Consider the following 6000-nt stretch of genomic DNA (forward strand, 5'->3'; position numbering starts at 1 on the left):
AAGGAACCAAAGAAGAAAAAAAAACCAAACAAACCTGAAGCGCATTTCTCCGCAAGACAAGCGTGACGTCAGAGCACATCGTTTGATCGTCTGCTACAAAATTCATGTATTTGTGCAAATGGCGCTGGGCTTCACTCCCTAGGGAACCGGGTCAGTGGCAACAAAGCGTTTTATTCCAGAGTAATGCTTTTTGTTGTCAGGGGAGGCCCCCCCGGACTGCACGCAGGAGAACGCAGAGGAAGCTGGGTGAGGGTTGGGTGCAGCGTCCCACTGGTGGGGTGGGGGAGAAAGGGAAATTTGTTGGGGAGGGTGAGGGAGGGGTTGGGCCGAACGGGTACGAACATAGACGTCATGTGACCGCTGTTCTCGTGGTAAGCGGTGATGCGGCTACTACCACTACATCCCCACCCATCCAACTTCCCCACTGAACTCTTAGCCACTCCCCCCTACTTCACGAGATATCTGGGCGGCCGACAGGGGTGGGTCGTCTTAACTAAGCTAGGGTGGATCACAAACTGTTACAGCTAGACTGATAGTGGATCACAATGAGAGCTCTTCAGTCTCTGGGTGGAGGATAATAATGGCTATGAGGTGGGAGGTATGATGTGCCTGCCATGTGTCGCAGCGAGCAAGCAGATGAAAGCACACGACGACAGTGCGGTACCCAGCCACACCTTGTTTTCTTCAACCCGCTATGACCTACTGTTCCTCCTCACATTGCCTCCCTCCCTTCTCCCCTTTTCCTCTTTCTCTAAATCTCTCTCTTTCTCTCTGTTGTTGGACGCACGCGATGAAATGATTCACCTCTTTGATGTCAAGTAATAAAAATGAAAGCTTATGAAAGAGGTGATATATCTGTGAATTGCCGTACAGCTGAGGCGATAAAGCAGAAAAAAGGAGGTGAAATATCAAGTGGGGTGGGGTGGGGGAGGGTGGTCACGTGCAGCACACTGCCATGTCATAGGTCACGAATTACAAAGAGTTTGACGACCTGCTTTCTTTTACATTGGTCTGAAAGAAAGAAAGCTGTCATGACAAAAGAGACATCTCCATCCGGACCCAAGAATGACATTGGTGAAGTTCGACGCCAGGCTCCGAAAAATAATAATAATTATACAAAGAAAAGCAAATGGGCAAAAAATAAGAATAACCAGCACCTCTTGCGGTATATCTACACCACATCGCCAACAACTTCAAAGAAGCTGAGATAAATGCCAGTGACAGAAGCAGAGAAAGAAGACATTTCGGGTAGTCGGGGTGAAAAGAAGGTTAAACTGGGAAAAAAAGCAAGATTAAAAAGGGAGGAGGAGTGGAGACAATAGATGTTTGGAAGGAGTGGTCAAAAAACAGCTGAAAACGTGGCCTCACGAAAAACCCACTGCTTCAAAGAGAGATAAGCGTCGGTTTGAAAGATTTTGTGTAAGATATTATCCGTGTTTATGGCAGCCCGAGTTCGCCACCATGCATGAGTGATGGAACATAATAGGAAAGAAGTAAAACGACTGTGAAAGGGGCGAGCTTCGACTCGCCCGACTGCACACAAGGCTGCGCTAAGTAAATCTGGGTTTCTGCTCTTTAAAGAGGCTGAGTTCCGCTCAGCCAGCAATTCAAACATCAACAACAAACAAAGACGAAGACAAAAAGTGGGAGAAGGACTCGCGGTCTTTAATGCGCCTTCACGCCATGATGTTTGTGGTGCGCGAGGTGAGCAGGACTCACGGCGTGGCCAAGCCTGAGTGCTTCATCCAGTCGTAAACACTGACTTGGGTAGGTTTTGAGGCTAGAGGAGATGTGGCTTCCGTACTTTTCTTCGTAATACTCGCCAGTGCACAAAAGTGCATACACTCCTTTATAAGGCAGCCTTTTTGCTTTATCGGGATATAAAGTTTTTTTCTGGAGTTTTTTTTTTTCACAACAAATCGAACCCGAGGTGAAGTGTATGAGATGGAAAAGACGACAGACTTGGTCCAGGAGATCAGTCGGGACTACAAGATTACAGGCCTGCACTTCAGGGAGAGAAGCTAAAAAGGTTGACATCACATCCTCTCCACAACGACCTTCAACAGCCAACTAAAAACGCTTCGAGCACTAAAAAAACATCAGAAGGGTATTTAAAAGCAGCATGGTGTCCTGCTAGACACAGCCAGATGAAAGCAGCTCCATCCAGTTTTCTTGACTTCATGAAAACTTCTTTCTGAAGTCAGAACTGAAGTTCCAAGATTTTCAGCCAAGGAAGCATATTGAGATTTATAACCACTTGCCCAGCCATCTCTCGTCTCTATGGATACCTCCGCTGAGAGCGCTAGAAGGAACAGAGAAAACATCTCTCGGCCCTGTGGAGCCAGTGTTTCCTCTTCCTCCCACTGTCTTCTCTTCGTCCGATCTGGCGACCAATCATAGCCCCAGCTACAGAACTAAACTCCTCTTCCTGACCACCCACAGTTCACCAAGAGCTTTAAGACAGCTGCAGCGAACAGCATGCTGGGGTTAGGTGCTAAGTGCTAATGTTCTTCATCAGTCAGAGTCGAGTTTAAATGTATGACTGTCACGTGCATGTCAACGTAGATGACAGAGTCGTGGAGAGTGTAGTGAGCGAGGGCTGACGTGCAGAACTGCTGTCCTCCGTCCATCTGACGTACTGCTTCTCCTTCTCGCGCTTTCCATGTCGGACGATTTGCTTTGCGCATGTACGAGCCCCATGAACAAGCTGTCGTTTTTAGGGAACATGGGGACTGTGAAAGCAGCCTGCAAGGTACTTAGGAACCATTTATTTTGCCAGATGAAGAACATGTCCGAAGCCCTCAGGGACGTCTCTCCAACTTCAGAGAAACGCGGAGTAATTTTCAATGCATCCGAGTAAAGCTCCAAGAAAAGAAACTACCTGCTTTGAGGGAAATATTTCGTTTGGCAGATTTCTGACGATTTGACGATAAATCTGCCGTCCACCTTGTAAGACCCTGTTTTCGTATAAACATGCTCTTCTTTTTGCGAACATAATGGATTTTCGCATGTATCTGCGCGGTAACGCGTCGACTCTCATTTGTGTCACGGAACAAAGAGAATGCTGCATATTTCTGATTGTTCTAAAGCAAACAGGACGAGAAGCATCCGGGCAGTGGGATTTGTATAAGTTATGACTTTCAGGAGAGACGCAGCTTTCCCAGATGGCGCCGAGTGCTTTCACTAAAACGCGTTACATCGCACGTGTGTGAAAAGCATTTCAAAACGCGGAACAAAGCATCGGCACACCCTCAGGAAACCTTCGGGTAAACGAACTCGAAAATAAAAGCTTTCACTGCACAAGAGTTTTTTGTAGGAGTCTTCTTTTTTCTTTTCCCAAAAGAAAGTCATTTTACCTTTGCGCAAGCTAAATGAGAGAAGAAAAACTGTCGACATTAATCTTACAAAAGTGTTTGGCGCGTCACGTGACCAAGCTGCAGCTAACGAGGAGAGACCAGGGGGCCTAACGACGGAACATGCTGGGCTTTGGCACAAACCTGCTTCTCGTCGTCAGGTGTGGGAGGCGACTGCGGGCTAGAGGACACAACTGTGGGTAAGAAGTTGAGAGAGAGACAGCTGCCTCATGGTGTGTTATTCAAATTTATTAATTTCTGACCAAAGTGCAGATCTGTTGCAAGGGGCGGGTACTGGTGGGAGGTTGTTGTTGGTCTGGGCTGGGTTGAGCTGGGGTGGGCTTTTTGCTGTTGTTTCTGTTATTGCTGTTATTGGTGTTGTTTGGGACGGAAGGGAAACAAGGACAACGATACCATAACATAGTCCCGCCTGTTTGTTGATTCCTGTGAGTTCCAGTTTGTAATCTGCTACCACTTACTGACTCAATAAGATGTTTTATGAATTCCCAGTTACTAAGAGATGGTATTCATATTTTTTTAATAAGAAAAAAGCTGGTCTTCTCCAACAAACCGACAAACCCCATCCAAAAGGCTGGTCAAGAACGATAACAAACGCAGCGGCGCCCAGACGATGACGCTCGATAAGGATGCCCCACCTCCAACACCCCGGGGGAGCAGCCTGCCGTATAGTGAACTGTACACTGTCTGGTCAGACCTGCTTACCTATGAACACTGATCCTCGCTGATGGACCCAACATGTCACCCCAGCAAACCCATTGCCGTCTGCTAATAAACAGTCGGGCGCGCTTTGCGAAGGATCCAGAAGACGAGTTATTCAATGGACCTCAGTCTCGGCGATCACTGACGACATTTGTGTGGTAGCCTGGGTAGATGGAATGGAATCAGACTCTTTGAGTTTGCTACTAGCCTATTTCACTTGTAGCTATGAGTATTTCGTTAACACCATCCTTCAGGTTGTGCAAACCATGACGTGTGTGGCTTGCATTTTGCAGGTGAACTAAAGCAGCAGTTAGAGACTTTTTAACGAGAAACCTTTGAACTGCTGAAAATACTGCTAGTCGTTGTGTGCAATATAGACAAAATTATAGTGTTGTTGTTGTTGTTGTTGTTGTGGCTGTTGTTGTTAATAGTAATAATAGTGGTAGAAGTGGTGCAAAATGTGTAGACGACCTAATTCTTTGTGCATTTGAGAAATGATTTAGAAGGAAATAAAACACGAAAAAATCGAGAAATTGTAGTTTCCTTTGTATACTTATCAGCTACAATTATAGAATTATCTCTAAATCTCAACTTGCTGACGTTCGCTAAATTTGTTTTGAGCCCGATCTCTTGAGGGAAACGACAGCTACGACTACCGCCCACCCGCTGGTCCTGATCTCCCCCCAAAAAAATCATCTTTGAGCAGACCGGGCTCTCCCCTCCTACAAGAGATCCCCCTGCTCACAAAACCCGCCTACTTGGGTAAGACCTGGCAATAGCGAACGCCTGCAAGACACTCCGACACAGACCTGCCGCCCCCCTCCCATCTCCCTCCCATCTCCCTCCCAGGAGCCGCTTTCAGTTGGGGGTGGCAGAAATGGAGCACCTTCGTTATCACAGCGCGAAATCTACGCAACACGGAACTGCTGAAAAGGTAATTTTATTGTCATGGGACACGCCGGCTCCTTTGATGTCTGCCGCCTCTGGTGGCAGCGGAGAGAAGAATTGAGTCCTCCTCCTTTGGAAGCGAGCTTTGCCCGAAGGAAATCTTCTCTCATCTCGCCAGCCTCAACGGCTTAGCGCGCCCTCTCCAAACGTAAGTTAACTACTTAGACACTCGTCACACTCTCCTGCTCCTGACTTCATGTTAAGCAGCCAAGACTTTTTTCTGCGCTTATGAGTTTATAATTGCAGTATCCGGCTTCTGCTAACACGAAAATCTTTGGACTTACGTGGGTATTGTGACGGGGGCTTTAATGGACTTTCATTATCATGTGAAATTTGAGTCACTCTCTCAATGGGGTAGAGGCTGAAGGTCAGACATTTCATTCGGGGTGTGTCCTCCGGGAAGCGACGTTTTACTTTGAAGCAACAATAGCAAGATCGCGAGAAGATTAAGTTGATTGCCACCGAGCACTAACCCGAACGCAGAAGGCCGTTTTTTTTTTTTTTTTTTTTTTTTTTTTGGTGTGTGTGTGTGCGAGCGCCTGAATCAAGTTTGCTGTTTATGCAGTGTTGTTCAATCGTCTGCCAGACTGTCACCCTCCTACCTTTCCCATATCTTGTACCTGGCGAGGCGGAGTCATAAAAAAGGGTAGAAGAGTAGAGGGGGAGAGGGAGAGAAAAATGAAGGGGACTTGCCTTCTTGCATACCTGATAGCTCCAGGTGCACGTTCAATGAATCAAAATGCACGATGGAGCGCACGTGCACGGAGTGTCATCTGATGTGGCATTCTGATGTCTGCAAACTATGAACATTTACATATCCTTTTTTCGACATATAAAACTGTTCCACGCGTTATGGGTACTTTTGCGGATGGGAAAGGACATACTTTGACTCATGCGACCCGGCCCTGGTAAGAATCGTCTCAGCCTCACACAAAGTGCTCGGAATGCGAACCTTGATCTTGTCTTTCTGTGCCTTCCT

The sequence above is a fragment of the Pomacea canaliculata genome, linkage group LG8 (genome assembly GCF_003073045.1).
Source record: "Pomacea canaliculata isolate SZHN2017 linkage group LG8, ASM307304v1, whole genome shotgun sequence".
NCBI lineage: Eukaryota > Metazoa > Mollusca > Gastropoda > Architaenioglossa > Ampullariidae > Pomacea > Pomacea canaliculata.